General features: G+C 38.6%; 3 non-coding genes across 3 annotated transcripts; all 3 read left to right on the forward strand.

Moving 5' to 3' along the window:
* Window positions 1-809: 809 nt before the first annotated feature.
* TRNAP-UGG (transfer RNA proline (anticodon UGG)) lies at window positions 810-881 on the forward strand. Its single transcript has one exon. It is a non-coding gene; the product is annotated as a tRNA-Pro (tRNA).
* A 411-nt stretch (window positions 882-1292) lies between these two features.
* On the forward strand, window positions 1293-1364 carry TRNAP-UGG (transfer RNA proline (anticodon UGG)). Its single transcript has one exon. It is a non-coding gene; the product is annotated as a tRNA-Pro (tRNA).
* An 89-nt stretch (window positions 1365-1453) lies between these two features.
* Window positions 1454-1525, forward strand: TRNAP-UGG (transfer RNA proline (anticodon UGG)). The gene has a single exon. It is a non-coding gene; the product is annotated as a tRNA-Pro (tRNA).
* The last annotated feature ends 11199 nt before the right edge of the window (window positions 1526-12724 follow it).

Here is a 12724-nt window from a genome sequence, read left to right on the forward strand (position 1 = left end):
TCCCACGAGCAAGGAAACTTGCCAAAAGGGTTTCGTGGACGACAAATACCCCAATCGACCAGATAGTCTGGAAAACGTGAGCTTGTACGAGTTTGGACGATTTTATGATTCCATCAAGTACATAGAGTGTGCGAAAAAAAATGAAAATGTGATTGAGTTAAAAAAGGGACTGGGTTTGATGAGACGGAGAGTGAAACCGTACATCATAGAGCACTACATTCATGAACCGAAGGAAGAAGAAGAGCAGTATTGTCACGCTTTACTCATTCTGTTTAAATCGTGGAGAGATGAAGCCGAATTGTAAGGCGACTTTCAAACATACGCCGAGGCTTTCAAAACCTCTCTACCTGAGATCCAACCTTTGAGAGAGTACCATGAAAAATTCTCGGTTTCGAAAGAAGTTCAAAAGAAACGTAAAGCTTCCGAAAAACCTAAAGACAGTACATCGGAGCCGGAAAGTGATGACGACGAAAATGCCTTCCACGGCAAAGAAATTGTCATAGAAACTGAAAATGCTATGTAAGATGTCGAGGCTGCCATGGAAATAAATTTCGATGATGTTGTCTCTGACAATGTGGCGTTACTGAACTCCGACCAAAAGAGGGTTTATGATAAAGTCATGAAACACTTCGCCCAAGGCGGAGAAAAAATGGTACCTTCTGCCACTTTGTTTCTGGTCCAGGAGGCACTGGGAAGTCCTTGCTCATAGAAACTATTTCAAACGCCGTAAGACGTCACTTTAGTGACAATTTAAATGAAACTAACTAATTTGTAGCCCTATGAATTGAGCATGTTTCAAAAACATACATGGTCCGTTGGTCTAGGGGTATGATACTCGCTTTGGGTGCGAGTGGTCCCGGGTTCAAATCCCGGACAGACCCGAGTTTTTGCATAAGTATTTTAGTGACAATTTAAATGAAACTAATTACAGGGTAGGCCTATGAGTTGAGCATGTATTAGTTACACTCATGTTCCGTTGGTCTAGGGGTATAATAATTACTTTGAGTGCGAGTGGTCCCGGGTTCAAATCCCGGACGGAACCCAGTTTTTGCAGAAGTAATTTAGTGACTATTTAAATGAAACTAATTACAGGGTAGGCCTTTGAATTGAGCATGTTTCATTCACGTACATCGTCCGTTAGTCTATTGGTATGATACTTGCTTAAGGTGCGAGTGGTCACGGGTTCAAATCCCGGACGGACCTGAGTTTTTGCAGAAGTAATTTAGTTACTATTTAAATGAAACTAACTAATTTGTAGCCCTATGAATTGAGCATGTTTCAAATACATACATGGCCCGTTGGTCTAGGGGTATGATACTCGCTTTGGGTGCGAGTGGTCCCGGGTTCAAATCCCGGACGGACCCAAGTTTTTGCATAAGTTGTTTAGTGACAATTTAAATGAAACTAACTAATTTGTAGCCCTATAAATTGAGCATGTTTCAAATACATACATGGTCCGTTGGTCTAGGGGTATGATACTCGCTTTGGGTGCGAGTGGTCCCGGGTTCAAATCCCGGACAGACCCGAGTTTTTGCATAAGTATTTTAGTGCCAATTTAAATGAAACTAATTACAGGGTAGGCCTATGAATTGAGCATGTATTAGTTACACTCATGTTCCGTTGGTCTAGGGGTATAATAATTACTTTGAGTGCGAGTGGTCCCGGGTTCAAATCCCGGACGGAACCCAGTTTTTGCAGAAGTAATTTAGTGACTATTTTAGTGAAACTAATTACAGGGTAGGCCTTTGAATTGAGCATGTTTCATTTACGTACATCGTCCGTTAGTCTATTGGTATGATACTCGCTTAAGGTGCGAGTGGTCACGGGTTCAAATCCCGGACAGACCCGAGTTTTTGCATAAGTATTTCAGTGACAATTTAAATGAAACTAATTTCAGAGTAGGCCTATGAGTTGAGCATGTATTAGTTACACTCATCTTCCGTTGGTCTAGGGGTATGATACTTACTTTGGGTGCGTAAGTTTCCGGGTTCAAATCCCGGACGAGCCCGAGTTTTTGAAGAAGTAATTAAGTGACAATTTTAATGCAACTAATTAATTTATAGCCCTATGAATTCAGCATGTTTCAATTTCATACATGGTCCGTTTATCTAGGGGTATGATGAATGGCGGTTGTCCAAATGCAAAAGACACTGTCTGCTTAAATAATATCACGTGTCACACGTGTCCTACCATGCAGTTTTTCCCTGGCAAAAAAAGCTGGCAATAGGTTTCAATGTTGCCATGTGCATATTTTGTCATGCTGAGGATCAATATCAGCCACAACTCCACATTCCCTGCCCAATCCCGACATTAAACGTCCTTCGTCAATTATACCATTCTATAAACATTCGCCCTGTCCAGTTCTATCACTGTTATTGAACAGTAGTCACCCAAACAAAATCATTCAGATTCTGTCCGGCTGTCTAGAAACCCCGACCAGCAACCAGCCATTATGAAACACTGTCGATCATGAATCGGTAAGCACTCAACTCTCCTTCAGTCATCCAAAGCGTGGATGATTCTCAAATTTGCGAATCAACTAGTTACTCGAAAACGTGAATAAGCGCCACCAAAACGAAATTCAAGTTTCCAGACGTCTCCCATTAGTCAACCCTTCCATTTTCACATGTCTAAACAAATATCCGCGATTTAGACAACTAGTGAACATTTCCATTACAATTGTATAAGTTTACGTTCTAGGGTGAAGCTAGATTTTAATACGGTGTGGCCCAACTTGTTTTTCCCAGCTATAGCTTAAGCATAGTCGGGTTGACTCTAATTTAATTATAATTAATGAAAAAGTGTTTTTTGCATCACTATTTCCTTAATAACCTTTGAAGTTCAAATCCGATTTTAATTTTGAAAACAGATTCAGTTTCTGGGTAACGTTATGCATAAAATGAGACCAACCACAACAAATTCGACGAAATATTTCGTGACGTCATTTTGCGATAATTTACACATTCATGTGCTGCTCGTGCTCCTTTCAAGATTTTCTATTAATTTTGATGGCATCGGGTTTTCAAGGGTTCAGCCTTTCCAAAAACGTCTTACTCGTCGCTCTAGCTATTATAAAAGAAAAATGGCGACCGAATAAAAACGGCCGGAAACTTTTGATCGCGACTGTACATAAGCCACGGCTGGCCAGCGTCGATAAATAAGCTGCATACACCTATAAAGGTGTTTTGGCCCATAAAAGACGAGTTGCATCAAAGGGAGGAGCTAATCTACAGGGGCGAAAAGCTGTACGTACCAGAAACACTACGCAAGGAAGTACTAAAACAAATACACGTGGCACACTAGGGGATAACGGCATGCCTGGCGAGGGCCAAACAGCACGTATACTGGCCTCAACTAACCACAGACGTAACAGAATACGTCAAGCAATGCACAACTTGTCAAGAAAGGCAACGCGCAAACGTACCTCTACCACTTCATCCCCACGACATACCACAGAGACCATGGGAAGTGGTTGGATCAGACTTATTCCACGTAGGAAACCAATCGTATGTTATACTCGTGGACTACTTCTCAAAGTTTGTAGAAGCAGAGGCGGTACGCACCACCACCGCTGAAGTAATAGCAAAATTTCTCAACCAGCACTTCGCACGACATGGAGCACCGCGGAAAATGATATCGGACAATGGCCCACCCTATAACTCGGCAGCTATGCAGAAACTCTTACAACAATGGGCGGTTCAACATGCAACATCCAGCCCACACCACCCTCAATCAAATGGATTAACAGAGCGGACGGTTCAAACCATAAAGAACATGATAATCAAGGCGGGAACGGACGGTCATTACATGGAAAGAGTTCTGTTGGAGTATAGATCAACCCCGATAGGCCAACTGCCATCACCAGCGGAAATGTTGATGGGACGAAGAATCCGTACCCCGCTCACAACAACGACAGAATCATTGTAACCGCATTTTGCAACGAAACATATCATCAACTCACTGCAAGATAGACAACACATCATGCTGAACAGCCACCGTCCAGAGTAAATTCCAAAACCGGCTCAGCTGACCATCGGCACACAAGTCTACCACCATATCGGTCCAAGAAAATGGGGCAGAGGCGTAGTAATGGACATCGCTACAGAGCCCCACTCATACAAAATAAAAACCGAAAATGGCAACATCCTTCGCAGGACTCGACACCAATTGCGTCCCTTACATGGGACCAGGCAAGGAACAGCGACCAATAGTCAACAAATACCAGAGGGCACAACGATCAATAAGCAGCAAAAACCCGAGGTCCACATGCAGGGAGAACAACACTCCGCAACTGTAACATATCGCAAGGATGGAAGTCACAGAATGCAGCAACACACAGAGCAACCGGGCCGAGTACAACGACAAAGACCCGAAGAATTATCACCAGGACTCCCGGACCCAGGAAGACCCGAGTTCCCACCACCTATCCGGAAACAAATACCACCATCAGCAATACCGGGAGCTAAGCCGCCATTCACAACAAGAGACAGTCAAAACTAACCCGCACGTCCTGTTCGAACCACCAAACCACCAGATCGCTTGACGTACTACCAGTAGGACAAAGGAACCGCTTTAGAATAATAAAAAACAAACCAGCACAAGACCAGAACAAAATAAAAAGAAAAGGAAATAACTTCAAATAAAGGGGAAAAAATGATGTTATATGAGGATAAAAAACATATTTATAAATGATGTTACATGAGGATAAAAAACATAGTATTGTAAAATAGACTAGAAAGATAAGAAGATAAAAAGTGAGGGGGCGTGGCAACCGAACTTTCGTTAGGCACACAAAGAAAATATTAATGCAGTTTTTAATCTTGAGTTGACATGACAAGTTAATAACGTAACGCTCGTAAATTTATACCGTCTCTACTTATTGAACATATAATAGACTGAAGCGTGGATATTATTTTTTGCTATTGAATTTTTAAAACAATCAGTATTTTACTACTCTTCAGAATTTAATTCAATCACCTGATTTTATTGCTAATGGATTAGTTTCCAATAAATTAATTGAAATAAAAAATTACTTATCTCAGATTTTTCAACAACAATTACATTTTCCTGAAACATTTTATCGATAATTTATTATTTTGAGGGATATCGTGTAAATTTAATCAAATTGACACTTTCTTTTCAAATTTCTGAGAATTTTCCTTTCAAAAGTTTTTAAACACATCAAGTTTTCATAATGTTGTCAACTAAACAGCAACTCAACCAACACTTCTAAAATCTTCCCCACAAGTACTGATATACACAGTTCAGTAATTGTGACTGTGCTTGAAGAAGAAACGATCTCTTTTATCAATTATAAGAAAAGTGATAACAGCCCCCTTTTGTATTCGAAAAGACCGCATATTATACATTATTAATGAAAGTATTATTTGAGAAAAGTACGTTCTCCCTTGAAAAGGAAAAATTTCAATTCAAAATTTCAAACGTAGGATTTGGTCTGTTACAGCCATACTGGGCTCAGCAGATAGGATATTAGGCTGGTCTCCTGACTGGACACGGTCAGCTTAATAGACACCTGCGTTTGATAGACGTTGATACTGATTCTTTCTCTCCTCTTTGCTGCAGCTACAGTGAGGGTGCACAATATGCATTTGGCATCAGTGGTGGGACATGACTCCTCCCACAATAATAATGACTATAATTAAAGGGTTCCACATCCACAAGTCGCTTGGTAGGGATGAAATGACACTACCTAGCTTAACCTGCACTAGGTGAGAGTAGCGCCATTGTCGCGGAGCAAGATTTTTCCAGTGGAAAGTATATGAAAAGGGATTGCCGAGCGACTTGTGCAAAGTGATAGTCTTCTGCACATATCAAAATATATTTCCACTGCATATTTTAAGTTTCTATTTTAGAATCAGATACCGCGGTAAACTTCTTGCAAGGTTTTATAATAATAATAATAATAATAATAATAAAGGCTTTTTATTGAATCAATCATTAAGGTGGAGTCCTTACTTACAATGATGTCCAGAGTTAATTTAATAAAAAAAGTAATAGATAATAACTTAGATTAAAATTATAGAGCCTAAATTGGCAATAGGGACTTGGCAATTCGGGCTTAACTCCGCCCCCAGCGCCATTATGTTATTTTTTTTTAACAGAATGAAAGCTATATAAGCCCCTCCTCCTGGTATGTTTCTTAACACTAGTGGAAGGTAGCCCGACGTTGCATGACGTAGTACTGCCAAGTCCCTATTGTTAACTACTGTTTACAGATAATCGCAGCCTCATTGCCTTAATTTCTGAGCAACGTGATTGCTCATGGCATCTTTAAAAAGTAATACTGATGTTATTATTTTGTGGTGATTTTCTAGTTCATTCCAACACTTAATGACTTGAAATGTTACACTCTTGTCTCTAACGCGCGAGTTACAACTTTCAGAGTAGAAGTTATATTTGTCTCCACGTGTTTTTATATTATTATTTACCTTTGGGAGCCAGTTTATTACATATTTTGGGAAGAGGCCATTTCTCACATTAAACATGAAAATTAGAAGGTCAAAGTAGTAGTTGTAGTCCGTGGTATTTATATTTGCGACTTCCCTCGCGGCAGTCGCGGAGGAGTATTTTCGAGTATTGGATATAAAGGTATGTATATTTTTGAATGTAATTGGTTTATTTGTTCAGTTTGTTTATATATTGGAAACACTAAGTTGTCCCTTTGATTACGTGTGGCAGAATTGGGCTCAAACATGTTTATTTGCTATAACAATTATGAAACTGAATTAGTCAAACGCAAAGGTGAATCTATTTCTTTTCCACGTCAATAAAGGATCAATGTATTGTATTTGTGGTTTATAATTATAATAAGCACACAGTAAGACCAAGTGTAAGTCACTGAACTAAATTAAATACTTACTAAAATAGGACGAATGCATTTCAATCTCGTGGCTATGTAGGATGCAAACCAAAATTTTGGAATAAAAAGAGTATAAAACAAGCGTTCAATATAAAACTATATTATTTTTTCCCGAGGGACCGAAAATTCTCAAACAAAGAAATATAGCTTACACCTTCATTTGAGTTTAGACCATCTAAATAATCAAAAACAAACCACCCTTTCACAGCGTGAAGTCTTAGAATAATAAACAGCCCGCGCCTTCAAACCGTCGTCTGCTCTAAGTCTAAGCTGTTAAATGGCAACTTATGTCCAGCACTGGTACCAAAAAATGGTCTGATCATAAACCAACCTTAAAAATTAAAGGTGGCAGCACATTCTCGGATTTTTTTTGAAGCTGTGCACAGGGATAAGGGAGTCAGATGGATCGGAAATGATGATGGGCGACCTGCGGCACCATATCTCTCCCAGTGTACCTCGCGCACGCCCCTACCCTTCCGTAGGCAATTGCTAAGTGCTGCCGCGTAGCGCCATTTTATTTGAATGGAACTACCTTCTATTTTTGAGATAGAGGGAGCGTCCTTTACAATTTCGTCCGGCACGACCTTACCTAACCGCTGGGTATGATGGGAGGACTATGGTGCCGTAGGTGGGGGTACAAAGGCAACGCTTAAGGTATGGGGGTTTCCACTCCATTACTCTCTCCTTCAAGCTGTGCAGACAAGTACAACTCTAGGGGCGAATCGTGAGCAGATTTCCGCTTTAAACCTATTTCTTATTATGACCGCCAAAAGTATTATGTACGTTTCGATAGGGGACAGAGTAAAACCACTACTACGCAACGACTGACTGATTCGAACCACTTGTAACTTTTATTGCTGATTTTGTAATTAAAATGATGTTAAATTAAATACATGTCTTACGTTTAATTCCACAACGACACAATAAATTGGCGACGCAGGTGGGATCAGTCAGACCCGTATAATAAACCTCTCAGTTCTTATTTCATTGGTCACGGGTCTACGCTAAGCCTTAGCTGCCCCACGCCATAGTAAGCATTCCTTAGTTACTACGCACACACTACTAGCACATAGGCTATTTCTACGTATTAATCCAAAATGTCTTGGTTAGAATCAAGACCAAACAAGTTGGGAAACCAAAATAAACCTCTCCGAGCCGAGACGAATTTACTTTCCAAACACAGATCCGCCAGCCAATGAGACAAACCGGAAATACATAGTTCTAATCGGCGAGATATTGCCATGATCATTTGGTTTAAAGCGTTTAATAATCTCCTGCGTATCCTCAATAATTCTAATGAGGACCTAATATCTATCACTTAAATGTGTATTTAACTTTCGGCTCACTCTGAACCGTTAAGACCTCCTATAAGAGGACATGAAACAAGGTCAATTCTGGTTAAAATCTAGGTTATCTTATCTCATAAACCCAGTCGTTTCAACACGTATGGAGAGATGAAGTATTAACATCCTTATTATTTAATGAAGCTAAAAGTTACGTTTACACTATATATATAAATGTAGTAAAGATGAATTAAAAAGTAAACACAAAATTTTAAATGTTAATATCAAAAGATTTTCTTGGAATATTGAGATGAAACAGAGCTTTATACCTACACAACTACTAAATGAATCGTAATGCCGAAAAATATTTAAGTATTTCCACTTAATATTCTGCAAAAAGAAAATGTTATCGTTTTGTAAGAGATCTTTTCATCCTACTCGCTTTATATTAACTTTGATATGCGTGTAGTGTTTCGATTCAGATGCAATCTTCATAACTCGTTCTATATTAACTTTCACTTGTGTCAGTACGTAGAAATAAGTTTATCTTAAATAATTAATTAAATATAAATGATATTAATTATTTTAATCGCCAGTAAATAACTTTAAAAATAGTTAAATCGTTTAAAATAAAGTTGTTCCTATTATCTTTCGAAACTTTGCAAATATAGACGTTTAAAGTGAAGGGTACCCCTCTTGCCCGCTTTTTTCAAATTTTGCGATATATATACGATTCGTTTCCATTATAATAATAGATAAAAACGCATTCGCGTGAACCGATGGTGGAAGCCCTGCCATTGGGAGGCTAGACGTTTCTCGTAACCCTAGCCGATCGCCGCGTATATCTTGAAACCAAACGATGACGAAGGAAAAGAAGCCAGAATGGACTGACTGGCGTCCATGTGGAATGGACAAAGACCTGAAGATGGTGGTGCATAGAAGCTGGTGTCAATGTGGAATTGACGAAGAACAGAAGATGGTGGTGCATAGAAGCTGGTGTCAATGTGGAATTGACGAAGAACAGAAGATGGTGGTGCATAGAAGCTGGTGTCAAGGGGAAATTGACGAAGAACAGAAGATGGTTGTGCTTGGAAGCTAGCAAGTACAGACTAGTGTCCATGTGAGATGGACAAAGACTAGCAGATTGTGGTCCTTAGAAGCCAGTTAGTAAAGACTGGTGTTGGTAGATGAATGGCCAAATTTCCGTGAACCGCGAACGCGTTCCGGAAATCGGGTATTTGTTTGCTCCGATTTGTAAACTGCGAACGCGGTCACGTGGGGTCTGACAGACAGACAGACACACAGACACACAGACAGACAGACACGGCCGGTGTAATACCTCTCCGTGACATACGTCACTCGGAGAGGTAAAAAGTATCCATAAGACTGAGGTTATCACTTGAAGGGTCAGATTTTAATTTTTCTTTTAAACTGAAACTTAAAGGCATGGTTCACCCATAAACGTTTTTGTCTCTTAACTTAATAGTACTTTTATAAAGATAGTGGTACTACTGAAATTAAATTATTAGCGATAGTTTTCATTTTATAATTAAAATAAAATTTTATATGGGCATCACCATTAACCCCTATCTCTAAACTTTACCTTCGTGCTTGACCAGACCTGCCAGATGGTTGGATTGTTTAGATAGACGTTTAGCCAATGAGATTTAGCACTCCAAGCAGAAGAATTTAGGTCGGTTTTTTTTAAGTCTGACAACTTCGTCTTCAAGTATGTTTAGCTCTCGTTAGTCGTTTCGATGATCAATTTCAATCAAAATTAATTGCCGAAATGACAAGTTGTATTATAAAAGACTGTCAGAGTGTTAACTCTAGGTGTGCGGTTAGTTTTTATTCTGTTCCCGATCACTGTAAGTACCCTTATAGTGCATCAAAATGGTTACGATATGCCACGATTCGCTAGCTTACTAACTAGGCCTTTGCAACGGCGTTACATTAGTATCTGTACGGGCGCTGCCAACGTACCTTGTCGCCGGTCTAGCGCTCAACCGCGTAATAGTCGAGTTTACTTTTTAGTAGAAGCTTCTCCTATAGATACCTCGGCCAATAAGATGGAGGACTGAATTAATATATGAGAGTGACGTATCAAACTCTCTCTGGCTTTGCGGAAAAGCACCATACATGCAATTAGTTTTTCTGATTTAACTTAAAATATACTTTATGTAAAAATAAACAACTCTCGAAATCTTGAAATAACTTATTTTACTGGTAATCAATTTCAAAAATTTACTTATCTCGGCTTTACGACCACAATTCCATTCTCCGAAAACATTTCATCGTTACATTAATTACTTTGAGAGAGTACGTGTTTGGAATTGCAATTTAAAAGGTTCCTAAAGACAAGACGTTACATCTCCATTCGTGCCAGGCACGCTTCGCAGTGGAACATTTTAATTAGTCTAAATCCAATGGCGGCAAAATCAATAGGGACAGTAAGATTTTTACTCGTGGTTTTGCAAAGTGATGTAATATCAAGTGTACTTTAGTCAACCGTCGTAATTTTCTTTCTCATAGTTCAGGGCATAATCAGTGTTACTCCCCAATTTCTCTGTCTTGTTTCTAAAAGTGGTTAGAGACTATTTGATATGGCACGTCACAACGATATATATATTTGTAAATTCTAAGAAGCACAAAAGGAAAAAGAATCCAATTTTTTTCTATTTTGGTTTGAAATAAATAAACTCATGATAGTAGTTATAACAAACTGAAAGTCAATGGAATGACACCGGTAATGAGCAGCAAAAAGAGAGTAAAATTGCTTCAAGTTAGCAGAGGGTGATGGTAGTGCAAGATAATTTAAAACCCTTCAATATGGCTCTCCCTAAAATTTCAAGAGATTCGAACCAGTGATATGAAAAAAAAACACATTTAATCTGTTTGAAGACTAAGTCCTTTATATATGGCTAATTTCCGTTTTAATTTTTTTACAATAAAAATATAAAAAGATGAACTTTTGAAACTTTGGAAAAAAAACAAAACGGATTTTGCGCATCGCATCAAAGTTTCAAGATATTTAAGCTAGTATTTTCATAATAAGGGCCAAAAAACGGTGTTCCTCCCATTGTCGGCCATGTGACCCTTTGATTTTTTGGGTTAAAATGTGTGATAAGCGTTTTTAGGCCGATTGAACGGGCTTCTATAGCGCGTGCAGCCAAAAGCGTGATCGAGTCGGCTGTGGGTGGATAAAGAATACGCGTGTAGAAATTTGTTTTCACGGTATAGGATATACAAATCCTTATCTCGGACGGCAGCTGATTCGATATATGCTCTGTTTTAGCATCGATTGTCAGCACGCGCAAAGCTAGAACTCTTTGTAACGTAGCTTTGTGCTACAAGAGATGTAAATTTCAAGATTTTAAATCCTGAACATCCGCATTGTCAGCAGGCACAAAGCTAAGTTACATAAAGTTCTAGCTTTGTAAATGCTGAGAACCGAAGCTGAAACAGAGTATATATATAGAATAATAATAATTAGTTGCTTATCCTATAGCGTGAAAACAAATTTGATAAAGCGTGACGGCACTGCTCTAGATTGTTTGTTAACGTATCTTGCCAATTTGCCCTATCTCTCAAACTAAATTTTATAATCGATTTGCGACAGGGAAAAAATCCAAAAATTAGACTTTAAATCGCCCAAATTTGAAAACCTTTAAGTAACTGCTGTCGAAGAATTATGCGAAACTATTTTGGTAGACAATACATCGGATTATGACAAAAACGAAGTAGGATCGACATTGTTTATCGGTGCCACAACACGTCCGAGTGATTCTTCTGATGACTTGAGTGAAGACGATTTTCCGGAACCTGTATTTGAGTTCTTGGAAAACTTCACTTTGCAGACACTGCCAATACTTCTGCACTGCAGGTTGAATAAAATGTCTTTGGTATATAAATACACGAAAAAAAGTTACTTTAAGTTACAGTAGGAATAGTACGACATCCTAACTCATTCATCCCGAGCATCTTTACTTCAGTAAAATATATATTTTGAGCTACATATACCTGCAAAATGTGTCTTTAGAAAAAAACTGGATTTTAGAGCATTTGGCCATTTTCTCAATTCTACAAAATTCATTTCCAGCCAAAAGAATTCCAGAAGCAATTTTTATATTGCCTGCAAAAACGACATTTTTGGCTTTCCCATGATCTTTGTTGAATAATGGTTCCATAGGACATTTACAATTTCCAATCTAAGTATAAGCTTATAAGATACGTTCCACAAGTTTGACTCTCAGTAAGGATGTAGCATTACAAATATAAGAAGTGCCATACTTACGGAATATACCGTAGAAACTAATGATATTAGAAATATTCTTACCTTTCTGTGTTTAAGTCCATTGCCAGAAAGACATTTCTACTTGAAGATAAAAACCGATACTCGGTAGATATGACTATAACTTAAACGTTCTCCGGAAAAAACAACGCAAGCCGAATGCTTATTTTACTAATTGATCGATTTTAGAGAAAAAAGCCAAAATTAGTTCTTTTACAACAGCATCTTTGAACGTAAACTCTTCATTTTTCGGTCCGCGTTAATTTGGTC

The sequence above is a fragment of the Phalangium opilio genome, unplaced genomic scaffold (assembly GCF_054372755.1).
Source record: "Phalangium opilio isolate 3A_F unplaced genomic scaffold, DU_Popi_V2 ptg000106l_1, whole genome shotgun sequence".
NCBI classification, from domain to species: domain Eukaryota; kingdom Metazoa; phylum Arthropoda; class Arachnida; order Opiliones; family Phalangiidae; genus Phalangium; species Phalangium opilio.